Source organism: Heliangelus exortis, chromosome 26, assembly GCF_036169615.1.
Source record: "Heliangelus exortis chromosome 26, bHelExo1.hap1, whole genome shotgun sequence".
NCBI lineage: Eukaryota > Metazoa > Chordata > Aves > Apodiformes > Trochilidae > Heliangelus > Heliangelus exortis.
This window is the reverse complement of record NC_092447.1, coordinates 5,436,868-5,459,839: the sequence shown is the minus strand read 5'-3', so window position 1 is coordinate 5,459,839 and position 22,972 is coordinate 5,436,868. Positions and strand designations below refer to the sequence as shown.

The following is a 22,972-nucleotide window of genomic DNA, read 5'->3' as shown; positions in this document are numbered from 1 at the left end:
ACAGCTGAAGTTAGTAGGACAACTTTCCCTGCAAACCTTTTGCATGTTTATCCTATGTTTTTGACTGTCATCTCCATCTGCAGTGCTGTCTTTGTATACTCTTTTCATGGAGTTTCTGAAACATTTCATAGGCTGTCCTTGATCAGAGAAAGTTTAGATTTTGCCCCAGAGAAGTGTTGTTGGGTTTTTGTTGGGTTTTTTCTGGCCTGGTGCCCCATTTTCAGTACCAAACAATGATTTAAAACAAGGTAAGTTGCCACTTAGGAGTTTGAAATGTTCTGGGATTTCAGAGAGGGTCCCTGGAGTCAGTGGACTGGGTAAGTAAACAGTTTGCAGCATTTTCTGCTATTCTGTCATGTATTTACTTAAAGATTTAGATGCTGATGTTCATGTAGCTAGCTTAGTGGGGGGAAATCTCTTTCCTCCCCCCCTCCAAATTTGGTGGAAAAAAAAAATATCTGCAGAATACTTTATTATCTAAATGGAATGAAAATTATTTAGTATGCAAGTGTTATTTTCCATATAGAAAAGTCTGCATGTTCATCTGTGAAATAATTGTACACTGTAGTAGTGATGGACTGAGCTGCACGAGGGATCTAAAATATGGGTTTTCCTCTTGGTAGTAACACAAAGGCAAGATAAACTAGAAATACAAAGCAGTGCTTTTAGTGACATATAAACAAAGAGAAAAATATAGAGAGATCAGAAGTAGTATTTAATTAGAGACCTAATGTTATAATGTGGATAAAACAGGAATTGGTATTTCTTTCTGAGAGGAGTGGAAAAATGAACATGACTTGGTTCTGTTGTACTTAATACCATGTAAAGAGCCAGCTGTCAGCTTGGCCTCCAGGATATAGGAATTACCATTATGTTCTACAGTAGGTTTCCAAGTGAAGTAACTTCATTTGAAATGCTCGTCAGTTCTAGAAAGCATCTTGCAGACTTGGAGAGACTGGTATTTTTCAAAAAGATCTCATTTTTGTTTTCTACTCAGCTTCCTCTTTTTCCATACTGAGCCTCAGAGGAACAGAAGGAGGAAAATGGAGAAAAAAAAGAGAGGTTTCTTAAAAGGATTTGTTCTTCTTCTGAGACCTTCACTTCACACCCTGTCTCTGCAAAATAATTACATGTCAAAATTGTTTCTCAGAATTTTTCTTCTTCTGTAGCTGCAGTGAACTCCTCATGTAGGGAATAGTAACAGGAAGGAAAACTGTAACTGCTCTGTGCAAAGCAGGGGCAATTTCAGCCCCTCAGAGAGGTGTTAGACAAGCTCTACCCAGTAAGCTGCCTTGTCCAGCTCCTCTCAACACCTGAGGGGCTTGCTGGGTCCCTCAGGTGATGCTGGAGGTAGAGAGCTTGGCAAATGGCACTAGATTGCCTCTGCACCTTCCTTCTCCTCTATGCTTGTTACTCTCCAGAGAGAAGCTAGCTTTCAAATGCTCAGAACCTTATTTCCTCTGTTCCTTGCCTGTGAGATTTCATCACACAGAACTGCTCTTTCCTCATTCTGTCAGGTGTGAGAAATGACAAACCCTGCATGGCAGGGACTTTGCTGCTGCTGCACGTTGCCAGAGGAGTGATTGCTGGACACTGCTGGGGTGGGGTGCTGGTTCCTATAGTGCATGGGAGGCAAGGCAAAAAGGGGATTTCTCCCCTCTTGAGCAAAACCCTGAAGCAGCTGTTTGCTTTCTTTGGCTTCCTGGACTATTTCTGTGTTTGAAATTTGCAAATATGCCCAAGTGTCTTGGTGAACTGATGCTTCAAAGGGTGCCAGTGTGAGCAGTTGCAAAAGAACTTCCCCGACTTCTGTGGAATAAGAGAAAGATACTCCTGTGTTTTTCAGTCAGCTGAGCAGGTCTGGAGGAGGGCATCTGTCCTTCAGAGCTGATTGTACCTTGCATCTGATTTGTACAGTTGGGGGATCACATTTCCAAGCTGTGTAGCAGGGCAATTAGGGGGGTTTGGGGAGTGCCATCAAGCAAAGTATTCCAGGCAGGCCCCAGGACTGTCCTGTGTTCTCCTTTTGCTGAAAGGTATCCCCAGAAGTGATGTAATTTAGTGAGAGTATTGAACTTTTCTGGAATAAGGGAGAGAATATCTTCCTGAGTTTGTTTTTTTTTTTTAATTATATCTATTTCCCTGCTCTGCAAGTGTGTGCAGGACAATAAAGCCTGGAAATAAAAGCATAGTAGACCCACTCTTTGCAGTAATGAACATTTAAATACCAGTCTACATCTCTTATTTGTGCTGAAATAGCTCACATAGAAATGTCCACCCACATAAATATCCAACATACACAATACACTCATCAGCCTCTGTACTTTCAAAAATATTAACTAATACTCCACAAGAAACATTTGTAACCTGTAAACACACTATTCATGCACAAATAACTATTCATGTTTGTATAAAGGATCCAGTAAACAAGCTAAAAATACATATTCAAAACACTGAATAGTTACAGCTGTCTTAGGCTCACCCATAAGGCAAATTCACACCAGTATCCATCCCTAGAATTGTTCACTTGTGTACATGTCCATAAAATACTGATTCTCCTTTAGATATTAGAAGGAGAAATAATAGCTCAATTACCTGAATAATACCTAATTCTTCTTCTCAGAAACTACCTCCAGTAAACTCAGGTGTGTGTGTGTTCACAAGCACCCCCCAGACCTGGATACCTGAACCCTGCTTGTAAACTCCCCTGAGTTCTGGATGACTGCTCAGAGCCCGGACAGCCACACGCACGTCCAGGTTGTCTTTCTGGCAGACAAACCTCCCTGTTCAGGTGATTTCCCAACACCCCAGAGCTCACACTGCACAACACAAACACCTCATGTAACTCTCAGTGCTGCAGACTCATGCAAGTGATTTAATTCCAGGTGTTTGTTTCTCTCCTGCAACCATTAAGGAGAGTTTCTGAGCAAACAAAAGCTGTGTTTCTCCATCTTTATTTTCCTCCTTGTGGCCGGATAGTTGGGAAAATCCTTTCCAGTCCAGGAGAGTTAATGAGCTGTGAGTGGAGGTGGGAAAGGAGAATTGCTTACAGTAAAGGCTTTGTCATTCTGCCTGATTTTGTTTGAGGGTTTGATGATTGGAGTGGGAGGCAGCCCTGCAAATCAAGTCATTCCTTTGCATCTGGGTTTTTAGCAGTTCTGGGTTTGTGCAGTGTCATTCAGGCTCATGGATGGCCAAGCTGACCCACATGCCTTGTAGCCTTATTCTCTGTATGGGTTTCCATGCTTATGTTTATTAGGATGGTTCATTTGGACGTAAGGATGTTTTTTAGACAGATCTGAAGGTACCTGGAGGTGGAAAATCCAGCTTTTCCGTTGGCATTTGGTTCCAGAGGTTAATTAACGTGGCTTTTAGAAATGTACCTTTAGTTTTCATTTTAATTTGCCTGGCTTTAACTTTTCAAGATCTGTCAGTCATTTTTAAAGTTTGGATTTACCCTCTTGTTGTTTCCTCCCACTTGTTATTATGAATATATTTCTATCAGAAATGAAGCTGAGATAAGAGGGAATGTTATTTATGCTCAAGTAATTAATACCCCGTGATAAGCTCCCTGCCCTGCCAGCCCTGGTGTGAGAGGCATGTTGCCAGCAAGTGTTAAGCAGCAGTTTGGTGGATGATGGAGAGGATACTGAATTAAGTTACAGGGAAACTGGGCAAGCTTTCAGTCCATGCATAAAAGTGGCAGCATTTCCATTTCAAAACTAGTGAAACCCTGATTCTGTTGCCTTGACTGACAGGGGTCACATTTGCTTTCCAGGGCTGCCTGGTCATTCTGTGGGTGTGAGCAGCAGGGAATCCAGCTGCTGGCACGTGGTCAAGTGAAAAAGTCAAGTCCAAACTCTGATCTCATTTAGGGACATCCTTTTCTTGCAGGGAAATGGGGAGATGTTCCAGCGGAGAGTCCCTCTCCTCTGCCAGCATCTAGCAGACCTGGACCCAGTCCTCAATTCCAGGGGTTGTGCTTTTGGGGAATGGAGAGGAGGGCTGCATTTCCAGACTTTACAGTGTCTAAGAAAGTGGCTCAGGGAGAGGTGGTTTGTGTTGGACAGCAGGTGCTGGTGGAATCACTCCAGCTAAAATAGCAAAGCCTAATTCTGTGGTTTTGCTGGAGGGAGTTTGTTACTTGCCTTACAGGACTATCTGGCCATGCTGCTCAAGCTAGAACCAGGGAGCACAAACTTCCCCCCAAAGCATGACGTCTGACTGAAGTCCCACTGGGTTCACATGCTGATACAGCCAGAATTCTGGAGTGACTTCAGTGACACCACTGGTCTAGCAAGCACTGAAGCTTGCTGGTGTAAGCAAGTCCAGACTTCAGCTCAGTGGGGTGATCTGGCTGAGTGACAAAATAGCCTGTTTTAATCAACTCCAGTAAAATCAGGAGTAATTCCTCCAAATTAACACTGTATTCTGGTTGGTTTAGTGAGATCAGAACCAGGACATGAACTGGTGAAAAGGTTGTGAAGCTTTGCTTTTATTCACAAAGTATTTGAATGCGAGTCTGTCTCTAAGCAGGGACAGAAACAACCAGCAATGAGTTTTCCTTCCCTGGGTGTAGCAATGGGAGGATCAGTGCAGCACAGTGTTAGTTCCTGCTCTCTGGGTGTCTCTTCAGCCCTGCAGGAACAAGACTGGTTTTGTGCATGTCTGATGGGGAGACACCGGTACTGCTTCTGGTACAGAGGGGCAGGTGTAGAGCTCCACAGCAAAAAGCTGAGCCTGTAAATTAGCACTCAAATACTGTAAATAACGGCGGGCAGGGAGGAGGGAAACGCCTTGGCTGAGCTGTCTAAATAGGGGTTTGTTTGCCAAAGAGGATGGCAAGAGCTCCTTGTGTCCTCAGTGAAGCCAGGGCTGTCTATTCAGAGCAGCAGCAGGAGGGGCACTGGGGTGGTTCGGACTCCTGAGGTCATTACCCTGCTCCTGTGGAGTGGCTGTTGGATTTAATACCCAATAGGGCAAGTTATTTAAGGAAGGGTGATTAAATAATGAAACACAGCTCCTCATTCAACATGAGCCCGTTGCAGGAATATTTTAAGGAATTTGTGCTTTTTGCAGTTACAGTGTTCAAACTCAGCAACATTAGCTTGCCTTTTCTGTGGGTAAATACATCACATTTTTGTCCTATGGCTCTTTAAATATATTTTTCTGTATGGGACTTTTCAAGAGATTGAGTGTAAAGTGTTTGTGTAGTATGCACAACCAGCAGCTGAGGTATGGTGAGCAACTACCCAACTCATTGTCCTGATCAGTGCAGGCTTTTGAGGTTTATGTCAGAAAACCTTATCTTAAAATAGGTTCTTTTTAAATTTTCCTGTGGTCCTCAAATCCAGATTTAGAGCTCACAAAACTAAATCCAGGTGAAGTCAAAGGTCGATAACAAATTCTGTGGATATGTGTTTCTATTCCAGAGAGGAAGCAAACACTTCCCTGTGTGTTACCCAGATACCCAGCAGTGCTTCTAGAGCTTAGCAATGGAACAGAAACATCTATTCCCATTGCCCAAAAGTGGGAGATGTGCTCTATAGGAAATCCCAGAAATAAAACAGCCTGTTGGATAAAATACCTGATGGGAGTCAGGGTGACAACTGTAACCCTCTGTGTTTCTGCAGATCTATCACTGAACGGGAAGAAAGACTCAGGGTAACAGGAAAATTAATGCTGGTAAAAGCTCCTCAGCATTCATCCCCCCCGTGTTTGTTCCTGCTTGTTCTGTCATGTGTCCCTCCTTTGGATGCCAGACAAATGAGCAGCACAATCGCTGCTGAATTCACGCCCCATCTGCCTCCCTCCCATACGGGAGCAGAGCTCAGCTGTTTCCCTTCCTCCCAGAATAGAAAGGGAAGAGACAGATGCCAGGTGCAGGCAGAGAGAGTCACTGCCTGATGGACCCTGGAAGGAAGGCCATGAGGGGTTTGTCCTTCCCAGAACAAAAGTTCTCTTGGCTGCCAAGCTGAATAGAGACAGCGTGGCTGAAACAGCAATTGGAAAGGGAGAGGCAGCCCAAGACCCCAGATCCTGTGGGGCAGTTTGAACAACTCTCCAAGTACCTTTCAGTAGCAGAGAAAAGAAATGGTTTTCACATTTCCTTTCACAACGTCAGGTTTTATTGGATCAGAGCTGTCAGGCTGCCCTGTGCTTCTCCTGCCTGCTTTTTCTACTCCTCTGCTTTCACCCTTCTTGCAGTGAGGCTGCAGCTGCCTCTGGTGTGGCTGTGGAGTGGTGAGCACAGTGGGGCTGAGCCTTCAGTTCTTGTGCAGTACCCCTCATAGACAGCCATCCTACTGAAGGGAAGGAATACTGGGTTCCAGCTGGTGTTATTCCACAGCCAGGCTAGAGCAAAGTGCTGGGCTTCTTCAGACACAATATTGAAGGAGGAGGCATAATTGATGGCTGAGGATTGGGCTGTGACTCAGAGAACTGGTGTTTCATCCCTGACCTCCACTGACCCCCAGACAACCCTCTGTGAGTCAGTGTGGCTTGGATCTCTTTTGGTTCCAGCTTGGGAAGACCCATGAGCATGTCCTGAATTTTAAGCTGGTTTTAAGCCAGGGCTTTAGGACTGCAATTTCACTGGGGCAGGAGATATTTCTTAGTCTGGGTTCATGAAACAAGGAGTGAAGTGGGACCCTCACAGGGCATTGTGTGGCCCTGAAAAGGGGGGGTGGGTCATCTTCCCTGGTCTCTTGGTGTGGATAAGAGACCAGATATAAGCTTGCCCAAATTGTGGCCAGACTGGGGATACTGAGGCTGAATGTCAGACCATGCAAAGTCTAAGACAGGACATGGAGAAGGTGGGGTCTGCAAACCAAATTCCCAAGAAAGCCCTGAGTTTCCCCAGGGCTGAGCTGTGGCCCTGCCTGTGCCATCCATAGAGGGAATGGGATGAGCTTGTGCCTTGTTTTGGTGGCTGAGGTGGGGGGTGTAGTGTTCAGGGTAAGGACAGTTTCTGTACCTGGAATAATTGTTCACTTTGCATACAACAGGTTCATTAAATTGCCAGGGTGGTTGTACTCTTCTGATGAGCTTTCTGCCTCCCTGAATCTTGCCTCTTGCAGCTTTATTTATAAGCTCCCCTGACCTTTTCATCACTCAGAGTCTCTCATGGATCCTGTCCTCTGTGTGTTACCACATCAGTTTTTCTTGTCCTGCCTGACATTTAATTTTTATTAACTGTAGTGTAGGTAAAGCTGTTTTTCTTTGTTTTCCACACTGTGTTCTCCTGCTCTCTAGGCAATAGAAGGTGTCACTCCAGAGACAAAAGGGACAATTTTCTCTCTTGACATTTGGAGATTTTCCAGCAAGACGTGGAAAATCAAAACTGGGTTTAAGGTTAATGATGTTTCCTTGAGCTGAGGGGATTGCTAGAGTGGATACATGAAAATACATGAAAATGTGCCTCATTGCTGACCTGCAGGGTGTGGACTACATGTACTGGGCCTCAGTGTCCTGTAGCAAACCAGAAGGTATCCATTGGGCACTGGAAACTGTGTGCAAGAAGCAGAACATGATTAGCTTTGGGTAGATGGAGAGACACAGGTTGACATTTTCCAGCTGTGCTTAACATATTTGCCACACCCTTTGGTGGGGAACCTCTTGTTAATCATTTGACTGAAAAAAATCACATTAGCTCAAACAGTTTAAGCAGAAAAGCAAGTAAAGAAACTATTCACAACTGTATAAACCAGTTAGGAATATTTGTGAGAATGAAGCAGCACTTCCATTAGGTCTCTTTATTTGGGAGGTTCCTATCAATTATCAGAATTCTTCTTTCACTCTTAGATCACATGTAGTCTCCTGTGCTTTACAGGCTAATTAACAAATCTGCCTCAAAAAGATAAAATTCTCTCCAACTTCTTGGTGACTGCCTGGGTATGTTGCCCTGTGAAGTGTCTTACGTTGAATTTATAGTCTATATTAATCTGTACATGAGCATGTTTATACAAGCATTTATTGAAAATAGGTATATAGCTCATTTCTGACATTAATGGACAGCAGAGAAGCATAAGCTAATGCCAGATCTCCAAAATTAAATACTTTAATTCTGTTCAATGCAGCAATAAAATGTCCAAATGCCAAGAGAAGAGAGCATCTCAAATAAAAATTTTCTTTATTGGATATTCCTTTTACATTAAGAGTTGAAAATGGATTTCTGAAGTTTCTTCTGGGGCAGTGGTATTATGTGCTCAGCAATAGTATTTTGCAGCCCTGTGTAGAAGGGAGTATAAGATGTCTGGAAGAATTACTGAATATTCAAGGAGTGATCCTCCTGCAGTGATCCTCAGCTGATAGCTGCATTCATTCATACACATTTAAGTAAAGCTTCAGGTTGCTCATTTTTCATAAGTCTTCCTCAGAAGGGAGAAAAACAATCAGGCTGTGCTTTTATAGAAGGAATTTGAAATTAAAATTAGATGTTTTGGTGTCATTTCAGTGGTAAAGTAGCCCTCAGTTCTGATGGTGGGAACAAGGATTCCAGTTAGGTTTAATTTGTATGCACAAGGCTTGGTTAGATGAAGTATGAAGGATTCTTAGTGGTTCATAATATTTCTGTACTGCAAAAGGCTTTTCAGCACCACCACCAAATTAGTTCTTGGAAGCAGTGGTTCACTACATTAACATAAGGTATCCCACACATAGTAAAACAAACTGTTTGGCCTTTCAAATGAAAGGACCCCAATCTTAATAAATATTGAATTCTAAAATCCCTGTGTAGGGAATACAAACTCTTTTTTTCTTTTTTTCACCAGCCACGAGCTGCTACGTGTGATGTATGGTACAAACTCTCCAGGAAAGAGGAGCAAATTGAAAACACTACCCCTGTGGGTTCCCTTATTAGACTTGAAGTGACTGTGAAATTCACAGGACACAGCTCATTAAAACAAGGCTGGCAATCTGTGACCTCTTGAGTAGGAAGATAAGATCCATGCTGGAAAACAGGCTGTTGCTTTGATTGTGAGATAACTGAGCTACAGAGGAGAAAAAATTGTAGAGCTCCTTATTAACCCTCTCCTTACCACACCACATTGGGCCTCAAAAAATGCAGCTGGGGGAGAAGAGGGAAGCAGCAGCCAGGTCACTCAGACCCAGTTAAAAATGAAGTGCTGGGGTCCCTGGGAAGCTGTTGGCTTTTCCCATCACAGCTCCCACTCTCTGAGGGCTCTTGTACTTTTTGGACACCTCATGCAATGAACATTTCAGGGACTGGGTATTTCATTCAGCAAAGAAGAAATGTAGCATGTTCCAGGGCCATCAGCTAAAGAGTTGCTTTTTTTTTTTTTTTTTTTTTCCATTGCTGAGGTGTTTAAATGGTACTGAGGATATAGCTTAATACTTGCAGTGGACTCCCTGAGCCAGGTGTGGGTATGAGGAGGGGGAAAGTTAAATCTGGGCTCTCCTATGAAATAACAAATCTCCTTGGAGTACCTTATGTTGAATTCTGTCCTCTTGGTAACTGGGCTTGACGAGCACCAGGCTTTGTATGTGGAAATGTGCACTGGCAGGAGGAAATGTCCTGGCTATTGTAAATCAGCACAGCTGTATGGAAGTGTCTGAAGCCAGGCAGGCAGCAGTCTGAGCAGACAATCCGACTTCCCCTCAGGGATAGGTCCTTAAAATTCCTTTCCAACTGCACTGTTACCAGGGGTGCTTTCTGTTACCCAGTATAGCCCAGTGTGGGACTGAATATTCACTCATAGGTTGTCTGCACTGAAGAAAAGAACAGGATGGTTTTTCCATGAACTTGCACCAGGTTCTAAAAATCCCCATTCTTGAACCACTAGAACCCAGGGGAAAAATACAGCAAGGAAGTTAACAATTTCTGCTTGCAAAAGCAACTATCTTGGTAGTTAGGTTCAGCCCCTAAAGTGATCATCTAATTCTAGTCTGACATGAATAAACCTGCATCTTTAATTCCATGCCTGTCAAAGATTAAATGATGCAACATCAGCTTTTAACATGATTGATTCAAATAAAGACCATGAAAAATGCAGCCTGGCTGGAAACATTCAATGAAATAACACATTTCAGAGAGGGTTCCCCCCCATCACTGCTAATGTGAAAGAGCTGAATTGTGGGGAAATTAAAAATGAGATGAGAACACTTAAGGTGCTGTTGCTCTGCGTGAGGGAGAGCAGAAGCTGAATACAAAATGGGCTTAATAATTATGAGTGAGATTCATGCTCTAGTGAACTAGGAAAGGCTGCTCTGATGCCTTAGGAAAATGGGGTTCTCTCAGGGCATGGCAGATTGGATTTCCAAAATGTCCAGTCCCACGTGGTCCCCCACTCCATGGTAGAGGAAAGAACTACAAACCCTGCTTTTTGACATTTGGGGGGCTGAAGAATGGGAGTGGGAGTTCAAGAAACAACAGGCTTATCAACTTCTCATGCTCTTTGTGCCAACCTTGCTATTTTTTCAGGGAGAGTGAGGGATTTAGGTGTGTCTGACTTGAAGGTAGAGTAATAAAAGCACTTTATGATGTTGAGCTTTATGGTGTTATGTAGTTGTCCACCATCTACCTGCAAACATGCTTTAGTCTCTGAGCTGTTGGGGTTTTTATTTGTTTTTCAATTGAAAATAGGTTCTGAATTCATCCTGTTGTAATTCTGGCATAAAGAAGCAGCCTCTTCCTGATCTAAATCAAGTTGATGATCCACTTCTTACACTGTCTTCTCATTGTTACATGGATGCAATTAATAGTCTTTGTAAAATGATTGCAAACCAGAGGCCTGGCTCATAAATGTTTTATTCTTATATCAGTAATTTTAGTCAGTGGACTTGTAGGTAATCTTGTGTGCTGGGAAGCCCCTAGCCTGCTAATCCTGAAAAGCAGAGACCTGTTTGAATATTCAGTCTGCCCAAAGTGCAGAGATGAGGGGAGAGGTAGAAGAAAGAGAGAAAGAAAAGGAAGAAAGCCAGGAAAGTAACATTTATTTTTAGGAAGTGTTTATTCTGAGTGGTGGCAAATCACAGCCAGGCTGGATTCAGCAAAGCATTTGTACCCAATGTTCTGATCTGCAGGCATCCAGATAGCCCTCAAGAGCCCCACAGCCAGGGCACAGGTTGGCCAAGCCTCCATTGGCTTGGTTCATCCAAGGAAAAGTGTCTTCATTTCTTTTGCACCTATGCTATTAATAACTGAGGTGGAAGGGGAAAACTGATAGGTTTTACATACTGGGAACATTCTTTAAAGTCAAATTATATTTGGCAAATACATTTATTTCCCTCCCAATTAAATCTGTGGTCATCTTTCTTTAAATAATGCATGTTCCAAAGATTAAGTAGGAAGTTACTGGAAAAACGTTAAACTGGTATCAAGGGGATTCATATTTCTTATCTAATTGTCACTGACATGGATGCTCTGGGAATATTTCCAAGACTATCTTTGGGTTAGTAGTTGCACTTTGAACACATGGGGCTGAAGCTGTAGCAACTGGTGAAGGATGGGAGTGATGTTATGTCCTGCATGGCAATTGTCAGGCTCTGGGATAAGCTGACACAGCCTGGTCCCTGTCTTCCTGGGGGTCACACAGTGAATCTTTAGCCCAGCAGGCAAGGCAGAGAAGTTTGTTCAGTAATTCCAAGTTTGGGACTCTGAGCCTTAAATTTCCTCAGATGGTTGGTTGTGTATCAGTGGATGGTTGTGCTCCCACTATTGCTCCATATGGAAAATTGCAGGGAGGTTACAGCTGGGATGAAATAAGCCCAAAAGTAACAGGTCCTTGCTGGGAGGATGTTCTTGTAAGACACTAATTCCAAACTGTTTACAAATCAGAGAATCCTAGAACTGGCTGGGTTGGAAGGGACCTCAGAGCTCATCAAGTCCAACCCTTGATCCACTCCCCCCGTGGTTCCCAGCCCATGGCACTGAGTGCCACATCCAGGCTCTTTTGAAATATCTCCAGGGATGGAGAATCCACCCCTTCCCTGGGCAGCCCATTCCAATGCCTGAGCACCCTCTCCAGAAAGAAATTCTTTCTAATGTCCAACCTAAAAAGAGAGAAGGGAGAAGTTTTTAAGGAGTGAAGATACACTCCCTTGCCCTTTTTCTCTCCTGTCCCCCTTGATAGCCCAAGGTGCTGACAGCAGTTCTGGTTCCTTGTTGTTCCCCAGTTCCCTCTGAGCACATAGCTGTCCAAAGCAGGAATCCTTTCACGCCTATCTGCAAGGTCCTTGAGAGGTGGTAAGAGTAAACTAGGTGTGAACAATGCATGAAGTGGGCACACACAGGGAAGGTGAGAGCTGAAAGCCTTTGCTCAGTAAAAATAGAACAAGGCCGTTGGCAGAAAGAGGTGTCTTGACCAGATAAGCCCTGCAGGGATTGACAGGGCTTGGGGTTTTGTTCTGTTAATGCATCAGTCAAAGTTTCTTCACCTTGAGTCAGGAGAGGGTTTGGCAGGAAGGGTGAGCTTGTACTTTGGTTTTTAATGCTGAAAGGAATGCACCCTTTCTGATTCTGTGCACACAAGCAATACCAGTTTTTAACCCCCTGCTAATCATTAGGGCAACTGGGCTGGTGAAGGGACTCGAGCACAGATCCTATGAGGAGAGGCTGAGGGAGCTGGGGGTGTTGAGGCTGGAGAAGAGGAGGCTCAGGGGAGACCTCATCACTCTCTACAACTCCCTGAAAGGAGGTTGGAGCCAGGGGGAGGGTTGGGCTCTTTTCCCAGACAACTCTCAGCAAGACAAGAGGGCACAAGAGGTCTCAAGTTGTGCCAGGGGAGGTTTAGGTTGGACATTAGAAAGAATTTCTTTCTGGAGAGGGTGATCAGGCATTGGAATGGGCTGCCCAGGGAATGGGTGGATTCTCCATCCCTGGAGATATTTCAAAAGAGCCTGGATGTGGCACTCAGTGCCATGGGCTGGGAACCACGGGGGGAGTGGATCAAGGGTTGGACTTGATGAGCTCTGAGGTCCCTTCCAACCCAGCCAATTCTATGATTCTAGGATTCTATGATTCTGTGATTCTATGTAACACAATTAGAAGAGAGAATGAAGGAGGGAATATCAGCTATTCATGATCCCATGACAAACATGACCTCCATTCCTGTTTGCTGTTGGTGGGTTTACTGTGGTGGTGCTGCAGCTCCTGAGTCCTTAGCATCCATTCAGACAATCCTCTTTGATCATCCTTTGGCACTGGCAAGCTTGTCTGTGTCCTTGGGTTTAGAGTGAAGGTTCTTCTGTGAAATGTTTATAAATCAAGGAGGTTGATTTTTTTTTTTTTTTCTGACTGAGCACTAAATTGCAGTATGGGTCTGCTACCAACATCCCTCATGGGGAACTATCACGCTGCAGATTGCAGTGCTGCCTTCAGCCCACAGCCCTCATCCATTACATCCCTCAGAGATCAGCATATTACAAGCAGAAAGAGATTTACCAGACAAGTTGCAGGCCCTGTCTGTATTGTTATGATATATGGCACATTTGCTGTAAATGTAGCATAATAGAGAAACCTGTTCTGCAACACAAAGAATGTTAGTTTAACAGATCTGATATCTAAGCTAGATACCTCCTTTGAATTTCCACTGTTTGCCCTTAGTTTGCTGTCTCACACAACCACCTTCAAGCTCAAACCTTTCTTCTTTGCTGCTGGAAAGCCTAAATCATAAAATGGAATTACAAATAGCACCTGCAGACTGTCTCATACCCACCAGTGGGACACCCAGAGCTGGGAGGGACAGGAGGAGTGAGCTGAGCACTGTGTCTGATGAAATCAGTGGGATTTTTGCTACAGGCTTCAGGGAGTTTCAGATTTGTCCTGATGAGAGCAAAGACTGTGAATGAAATTACAGCCAGGCCATAGCTGTGGATTCACATGCTTTTAAAAGCATTAATAGTGCATCTAAACTTAGAGCACTGCACTTCTGTTTCACTGGGAATTGTGCTTTAGCTCCAGATAGACTCCACAGAATCTGTCCCCAAAAAAGGACCCGTGTGTCCTTCTGCCTGCTGTGCAGCACAGTGGGATCTTTTGTTTTTAAAATGGCCTCATCTAACCCACAGCTGCTCACAACTTGCTCTCTTCACTGCATTCACTCTTATTCTTGGACCCTGAACCTCTTTATTTGTCATGGGACTGATGTTGCTCAGCTGAAACCACTGGAAAGAGAGCTGATTTTAGCCTAAAGCAAAATTATGAATTCACCTCTGGATGTCTACATGGAAAAGAAACGTGGTAGTTTACAAACATAGCTCATGTTTGAATTTCCCTTCTCTCTCCTCTTTCAGCCAGCCAACACATTCATGTGTTTCTTACAGGTGGGGAAGCTGAGACACAAAGTCTGCAATAAACTGCACTGCTATGAGAGCAAACCAGCACCCAGCTCCTCTGCCACCCATCTCTGACACTGAGCATCTGACTTCTAGGACTTCAGATGCTCTCACCTCTCATTCTGGTGGATCTAATGCTATCCAAGAGCCAGCAGAAACCTCTGGGGATAAGGAGATGAAACACTGGAAAAGACCAGTACTAGGGTCACAGCAGGGACCTTGGTCCAGACCTTGGAAATAACGAAGAGAACTGTGTCATCCTAGGGCTTGCACTAGGGGAAAGCAAGATCAAATGCTTTAAATCACAATTTATTATACTTCCCAGAAACATTCTAGTAATATCCAGTCTTAGTGCTTCTGTTTGCCCCTTTATTGTGTACATATTCCTCATTGTGGACCCAGCCAAACATCTGTTTTAAAAGGCTGAGCTTTTGTGTCACTTGAGCAAATGGACTTAAAATCCCTGTTTTGCATCTTGATAATTTTTCTTTCTGGCTTCATCTTTTAAAGGCAAATAGGGTTGTTAGACCAGAGGCACTTTTGTCATCTCATGGGAGATGGTGTGTGTGACGTTCTGTTTTCCATGGAAACAGGAGTAGGAAATAGTTAACAAAAAGCTCTGCAGTGGGAGAGAGTAGGTTAAGAGGTTTGGGGGAAAAAAAGTAAATAACCTCATTCTCAGAAGCAGACAAGGACAGTGTTCTCCAAACCTTCTGGCAGAGCATGTGACTGGGTCACATTGATTTCACCATCTACTCCCCAGAGCCTCAGACTGGTGCTGAGGCCTGCATGGAGCTTTCTTGCTCTCAGGCTGAAAATCCATGCCCAAGGAGCTCGGAGTGGCTTTGGGAGGTGATCTGGTCTAATGCTAGCAAAGCCACCCATCTCTGGAGTACACAAAGAGACCTCTGTGTCTCCCCATTAAAAATTATTAATTCCAGGACTGTTTGGAGCCCAGACCACTCCTGTTTAATTTGCAGTTTCTGCAAAATCAGGAGCTTCCTTTGCTTGGTCACCAGCAGCCTGGTGCAGCTTGTCAGGCTGAGCCATGATCCACCAAGCAGTTGGTTCATGGGGTTGAAAAGCAGCAGAGAGGCCACAGGCTGCAGCCAAAAAGATGCCACTGAAAACTAACATAGTGCTGCTTCAGAGCAGATAAGTGTCCTCTTGTGATGCTTGTTGGGAAACATTTTCAGATATACAGCCCTTCACCCTCTCCTGCCTCAGTTTCTGCTTTGCTTGTGGGATCTCTCCCTTTGAATTATCCTATGACTGCACTGGTGCAATGTTAGCAAGGGAGCTTTGTTGTCAGTTATGCTTTCTCCTCATGTAGCTGGACTGGGGAAAAAATTGTCTCTGCTGCTTTCCCTTGGTATTTTTCACAGCCAGTCACATTCCCTCAGCTCCACAGCTTTTCCTTGGGGAGCTACCCCTGTCTGCATTGTCCCTGGCAGCCCATGCAGCAAAGGGCTGGGACAGCAGCAGAGCCACACAGAGAGTCAGGGATTAACTCCCTGCCTGCACCTGGATGCCCAGGGAACTTGCAGAGTCTCAGCACTCTCTTCTTCTGAAACAAAACTGAGCATGAAGAGGACCCATCTGAGTATTAAACAGCATAAAACATATGTTTAAGTCCTTTTTTCTTGCTTTTGTCTCTCTTTTCAAGGTCTCTCTCCCTTTGATTTATGAATTTGGAGACCAATCTTTAATTACCTGCCTTGAACAGCTGCCTCCAGCAATGCTCTCAGGAGTCAGACAGATGCAGTGTGCAGCCCTCCTGGGCTTTGCACAGCAACTGCTGTGTGGGGTGACCATTAACACCCCTGTGAAGGGCACAGTTTCCTCTTGCTTTGCTGTTTGGGCTGTGGTCATGGTCAGATCTGCTTGTGCATGCACCCAGCCTCCATCCTGCACACATGCTCACGCACGTTTGCTCTCTGCTCCATAGCCAGGGACTATTTCAAGGGGCACATTAGATGCAAAATGTTCCAGTGAGGGAAATCGCTCTGGATGTGATGCCTGAAGGCATTTTCAGTGCTGGGAAATAAGGGCTAGCTTATTTCCTTTAAAATTCGTGCTCCAAAATGAATAGCAATGATGAAAATCCATCACAGTGCAGACATGTCTGCACACAGTCACAGTTTTGCAAGCACACAGAAGTCCAGGGCATTCAGCTTTCCCTGTCTCAGGCTGCTTTGGAAGCCTCTGTTTTGTGGTCAGAGGAGGGGTTGTCATGTCAGTGTGTGAGGTCAGGGAGGGTTTATCCAGCTAGCAGAGGCTCTGGGGTGGTGCAGATGGGGATGTACTTCCATCCCACTCTGGAGAAGTTGTTGTCTGATCAGTCCACACCAAAGCCCCAACCTCCACAGCTTCACACCACCAGCAGCACTTCCATCTTAGAATCATAGAATCATAGAATGGGCTGGGTTGGAAGGGACCTCAGAGCTCATCAAGTCCAACCCTTGATCCACTCCCCCCGTGGTTCCCAGCCCATGGCACTGAGTGCCACATCCAGGCTCTTTTGAAATAGCTCCAGGGATGGAGAATCCACCCCTTCCCTGGGCAGCCCATTCCAATGGCTGAGCACCCTCTCCAGAAAGAAATTCTTTCTAATGTCCAACCTAAACCTCCCCTGGCACAACTTGAGACCTCTTGTGCCCTCTTGTCTTGCTGAGAGTTGCCTGGGAAAAGAGCCCAACCCCCCCCTGGCTCCAACCTCCTTTCAGGGAATTGTAGAGAGTGATGAGGTCTCCCCTGAGCCTCCTCTTCTCCAGCCTCAACACCCCCAGCTCCCTCAGCCCTTCCTCACAGGACTTGTGCTGGATCCCTTCCCAGCCTCCTTGCTCTTCTCTGGACCTGCTCCAGCACCTCAATCTCCTTCCTGAGCTGAGGGGCCCAGAACTGGACACAGGACTCGAGGTGTGGCCTCACCAGGGCTGAGAACAGGGGCAGGAATCCTTTGCAAGCAGGATTCCAGCTCCTGCATCTTTCCACACATGGAAGCCTCACCTCTTGCCAAAGTGTTGGGAGAGCCATCACCATCCTGATAGCATCTTCTCAGAGCTGGTTCCTTAGGCTGGAAGTGCTGAGTGGTGCTGAGCTCGTCCCCAGGGACTGCAGGGATCACCTTCTGCTCTGCACAGCAGCGTGCAAAGCTTCTTCCATCCCTGTGTGAGTCTTATTTCAGATCCCTTAAATAATTTCAGACAAAAAGGCTTGCGACAGCTTTCCCTCGGAAGGAAGAAGATTGTTGTTGAAGCCTCAGGAAACCCCTTTGATGTGGGATGGACAACTGGGATTGCTGGTAATGAGGTGCTGGGAGAACTTCAATCACTGGGGAGGGAGATCAGGGTTTCTGAAGCTGCCAGAGCAGCACACTGCAAGGGCTCTCATGCTGTCAGCTCCCCAACCCAAGGGGTGAGGAGATGGCTGATTAAAAGCTTACAGACACCCCTGACTTTAGTGCTTTAGGGATATGGCTCTGAACAATTGTGTGGATTTGCAAATTTATGGAAATGCTTTTTTGGTGAGCAACTGAGGGAGCAAACATGCATTCAATTAGCAGACCATATTCTTATGTCCACCTGATCCCAGTGCTGTTATCCTGTGGGACTCCCTGTCTTGCTGCCTGTTTAAATTGTGAATCCTTTGGAGCAGGAACTGCCCTTCTCTTCTTGCACAGCTCAAAATATAAAGGGATTTCAGTCTTGCATGGAGCATATTGGTATAATGTTTATAAATACAATGAAGGGGACAGAACTCGAGTCAAATGGCTTTGTGCCCAACCCCATCAGTCAGAACTAAAGAAGTAATAAAGCTAAAGACCTGCAGGCTGCAGGTAGGGATTGCTTTAGGGATCCACTCTAATCTGTTTCACAGCTGGAGACAAGCAGGGACAGCCAGCACTTCCCCCTTTGACTATGTTCCCTATTGCAGCATTAGCCACTTGCCCTGATGTTTAACCTGACCCTTCCCGTCTTTCATCCCTCCCTAAAATGCTCCCTGTGCAGTTTTGTTTCCAGGGCCAGGGGGTCCACTGAGGTGCAAATCCTGCAGCCAATGTGACCTGGCATGAGCTTGTCCCAGGAATCCTGTTAGGTGTGTTCATCTCCCAGCATCTGTCCAGACATAAACCTTCACCTGGCTGCCCTCTGCAGAGCTCCCAGGACTGGAATCACCCTGGATACATTCCCCAGGCCAGACTCCTCTTTGGCAGAGCTCTGGAATCTGGTGCTTTGGCACCTCAGGAATCAGACCCTCAGTTCAGCATCCTTTGCTGAGCAAGGCAGAAGGACAAGGCCGAGTTTTGAGCTGAGTCCTGCAAGTCTGACTGTAAATCAGAAATATAAATTATGTGCCAGACAGATTATTTTTTTTTTTAATTTTTCCTAACTGAAAAGTACTGTGTTGCCTGCTGCAAGTGTGGACACTGGGGAGAATAACAAAGAAAGTACATTTGTGTGGCTGAGGTTGCTACTCAATAAATTAAGAGGAGACTCTGGTTTCTCATTGGAAAATAACATTTTACCTTTTTATTCTTTTTTAAGGAAAACATTTCTTCCTGAAAGAGCATTGCCCTTTTTCCTAAGTGGACGTTTTCATGAAAAAATAATTTTGAAGTTTTCATTACATTCTTGAACAAGAACTTGAAAGTAAAAGATGCTTCTTTCCTCCCCTGGCATCTTGCAAAAAAAGAAAAAAAAGAAAAAGAAGACAAGAAGAGAGAAACCATGAATTCTGAACATGTGTTTTTGTGGACAATCAGGAAACATGTAAAAGCTCACTCATTTTTGAGGTGCTAGGAATTAAGTAGGTATTTTCATGAGTCCTCAAAAACCTCACCGAATTATTTTTGATGGATTTCAGCTGTAACCCCCCCATCAATGGACTGAACAGTAAGAAACAAGTAGGACCAACAGTGGGTTTGTTGCCAGGTGGACCTCATTACCCTCATTTCCTGAACACTCACCAGGACTCTCTCAAGCTCTTGATTGCTGCTGGGAGAGCAGAGGTTGGAGAGGCAGTTAAGTTATTTTTATGTTTTTCTGTGATTAAAAATAAGGGTTGAACTGGGTTTTGCTGGAGCTTTGTGCTGAGGAAGTTTTCTGATGTACATAGTGTGCTTCTCCTTGACTTCCCTGCTGCTGGGAGCTTTTTGTGAGCTGTGTGCTGCCTTCTACTTTGCTTCCTTGAGGAAAACCAACAGCAGCCATGGAGGAGAAGGGAGGTAAGGAGAGCTGGCAGGAGTCTGCATGCTGCCTTTGGCTTTGTGTGCAGAAAGTTGGCTTCTTTCTGAAGTTGTAAGCTTAAGCTTCTTGAGTTCTTATGCCTCAGAGGAGGCATAATGAGGTTGTCTTTAGGGTACCTGGCGATGATGTCCTTCTTGAAGCAGGATTTGTCCATGCCCTGTGCTGTGGGCAGCCTGTGGGTTGCTCTGAGTTGCTTGCTGTGTTTTAGAGTCTGGTTGTGTTTGCTGTTGTTTAAAAAAAGCCCTGTCAGTAGCACCAGCCTCTGGTGACCCCCAGTGCTAAGTGATCCCTGTTCCTTGCATCACAATATGTAGGATTTTAACCCAGCTCTGTTCTGCTCCCTGCTTCTGGTCCTTGCCAACAATACCCACTTGCTGGCCCAAGCCTTCTAGGTGGCCTCAGCTGACGATGGCACCCGATGTCCCCACTCTGGAGACACTTTGGTGCTTAGAACGTGATGATCCTCATCCAGGACAAGGGGCCAAGGGGTTCCTCACCTCCCTTCCTTACAGGGAGAAGGGACAGGGAGGCTGCCAGGTGCTGGCAGGGGAGGGTGATTCTGCAGGCTGAGGGGGATGTGGGGTTTGGAAGGATTGACCCAAGCTGTGGCAGGGATTTATGCAAAAGTGAATTCCAAGTAGGTCAAACATGGGCTTCTTGAAAGTGGCAGAAAAATATCTGTTCAGGACAGAGGAGGAACTGCTCTGCTGGGTCTATGATTCTCCTGACCATTGAGCAGGCCTGAAGTAAGTGCCTTTGGGTGCCTGCTTTTTTTTTTTTTTTTTTTTTCCCTAGCCCCAGTATGAGATGATTTATGTACATTCAGGAAGTGCCAAACACCTCTCCTGAAAACAGTGGCACTCAAAATCACTGAGAGCAGAAATCCAACCTGTCCATGTCATTTTCAGTCCTTTGGCCTTTAGCAAAGAGTTAAAGGTGGAGCCAGCTCTGCCACAAGGTTGAGCTTTATGAAATTATTTCATGTTGATCACTGCATTATGGAAGGCTTCTAGTCATTAACAGGAACTGAGTTCCTACTGTATGAAGATTAATTTGCAGCATTAGCCATCACTGGGCAAAAAAAGCATGTGAGGATGCCAGCAGTCCAGCTATGAGCATGTGTATCAGGATAAATAATATGCTGAGAACATGCACAGAGTGGCTGCTTCTGATTTCTTTGCAGAGTGTACAAGACACGAAGTGGATTTAAGAAGCTAAACCAAGGAAAAGGGTCTCTCAAATAGTCTCTTGGGATTGCACAACAAGGATTCTGCCTTGTAACTTCTTAACTTCCCCAGGCTGGGGCTGAAGCTGTGAGCAGTGCCATGCATGGAGCTCTTCTTGTTGCTCCTGGCTCCTTTCCTATTTCCAGTCTTCAAAATTCCCATTCCTGACCAGGTTTACCATTTTTAATCATTTACATTTCTTTGTCTGGACCCTTCTTTCTAGTTTCCATCTTGCCTGAATCCCCCATGGCCACACTCTTCCCCCTGACTCTGTAAGCTGTAGCTGCACCCCGGGCCCCATTTCCTTCTCCTTGCCTCTCAGCTCAGGTATTTCCAGTTCCCTCTTTCCCTCCATTCCCATCAAACCTTGTTAATCCTAGCATCCCACCCCCAAATGCTTCTCCTGTTTTCCCTGTGGGGTGTTTCTATCTCAGATCTGAGTGGGGCCCAGGGAAGGGGCATTCCTGGAGTGGGGATGCTCCTTGTTGTCTTTCCAAGGATTTTGCTCACTGGAGGAGGAAGTTGCCTTGGTATTGCTCTCCTGAAAAGGAGGAATTAGGCATGTCTGGGTGTGAATTAGAAGCTGCTGGGTTTTGGCTTATCTGAGGCATTGTTAGGGATCCCCAGTGTACTTTTGGGGTGGGCAGGGTAATATTTTTTGTGTCTGTCTCTCCACAGTTTTTCTGGAAGCCTCGTTCTGTTTAATGTAGCTGTAGCTGAGTTATAAATTAATAATCCCTGCTGCTGGGACTGCTGTGTAGCAAGATGGCTTTCCTGAATGTATGTGTTAATAATTCATGCTATTAAATTAGTTGTGTTCCCTGTCCACAGCTCGTTTACCTGCTGTGACTACAAATATTCCTCTCTCCAGTTAGAGGAGGTGTCAGAATATGCCAAGCATGAGAGGTTCATGTCTATCAGAAAGAGCCTTTACCCCGTGGTAAATGGATTGGAAACTTTTGACAGAGAATACCAGAAAAGTCTGGTTTGTTAAACATGAACCTCAACACACCTGCTTAGGGAAAAGTTTCAGCTTGGTTTTTTTAGTTTCTAAGACTGAGGCTGTGTGAGGTGGGTTTGTTTTATAAACCACACTTCTGGAACTTTTTCAAGCTGTCTCTCCTTGAGAGCTTTGCTGGAATGATTTCAGTGGTCTGTGCCTCAGTTTTCCCACCTGTAAAACAGCACCAATAGGAATTCTTCCCTGCTTCACATGGGAACACTGTGGGTTTTCCAGTTTACTGTTTTGATTAAAATTCCCTCTCAGTTTCTTTGGAAAACAGCTCCCCAAAAATAGTAAGAAGTCCATTTCAGGCTCAGGTTTGAGCTGGCTGCACAGCCACTCAGTGAGCAGTCATGCTAATGGTACTGCTCCTCCACAAATAAAGTGAAAAAGGAAAATAGGGGGGGAAAATAATAATCTTGAGTCTAAAAGCTATTTTTCAGTGTTCTAGTGCACAGTCTCTAAAATGTTTGTACCTTTTTTGGCAGTACCTCATATTTCTAAGAGCTTTGATAATGCTGTGTACCTTCTGTATTAGCAAATTGGTTTAGACCACACTAGTAATGGTTTTGCTGGTCTAATACTGTCAATTCTTGTTTGTTTTTCCTCAGCCTTGCTGCTCCTCTCTGTACATGATCATCTAGTAAAGATTCTGCTGTAACATCTTCCATTTCCACCCTACATACCAGAAACTCGATCATCTGACAGTAAGTAATATTTATATGCTTTGATATTTTGTAGGTAACCTGCAAAATCATTTTATTGCCAAGTTGCTATAATATATTATCTAGAAACAACTTGAAAACTTTGTTTTCTCTTTATACATATATATATAAAGGTTTTTACTAATGTTTATTGGGACTTCAGACAAATGCTTGCAATGGAAGGAACACAGGAAAGAAGTCATCATGTAGTTCACATGAGCTGAAGAAAATGAGATGGGTCCTCAGTAACTTTGAGCCATTAAACTTTGTTATGAGGGAAAGTTCATTGCTCTCTTTTTCTTTTTTTTTTTTTTTTTTGATTAAAAGGCAGGCTTCTGTTAGCCTAGGAAAAGCATTCCTAAATGTTGAAGGACCTGGTACCATTGTGGTTCTAAGGGTGGCACCTCTCCACCTTCACTTTCTGAGCAGCTGATCTGTTTGTTCTGCTCAGGCTTCATGCAGGATTTGCACATGGTCTCCCAAAAAGACCCATCT

The 22,972-nt window shown here is 44.7% G+C and overlaps 1 long non-coding RNA gene across 1 annotated transcript; it reads left to right on the top strand.

Annotated features, from left to right (window-relative positions):
* Positions 1 to 4,766: 4,766 nt before the first annotated feature.
* On the top strand, positions 4,767 to 22,753 carry LOC139807650 (uncharacterized). Its single transcript, XR_011730641.1, has 2 exons — positions 4,767 to 5,685; positions 22,385 to 22,753. It is a non-coding gene; the product is annotated as an uncharacterized lncRNA (long non-coding RNA).
* Positions 22,754 to 22,972: the final 219 nt, after the last annotated feature.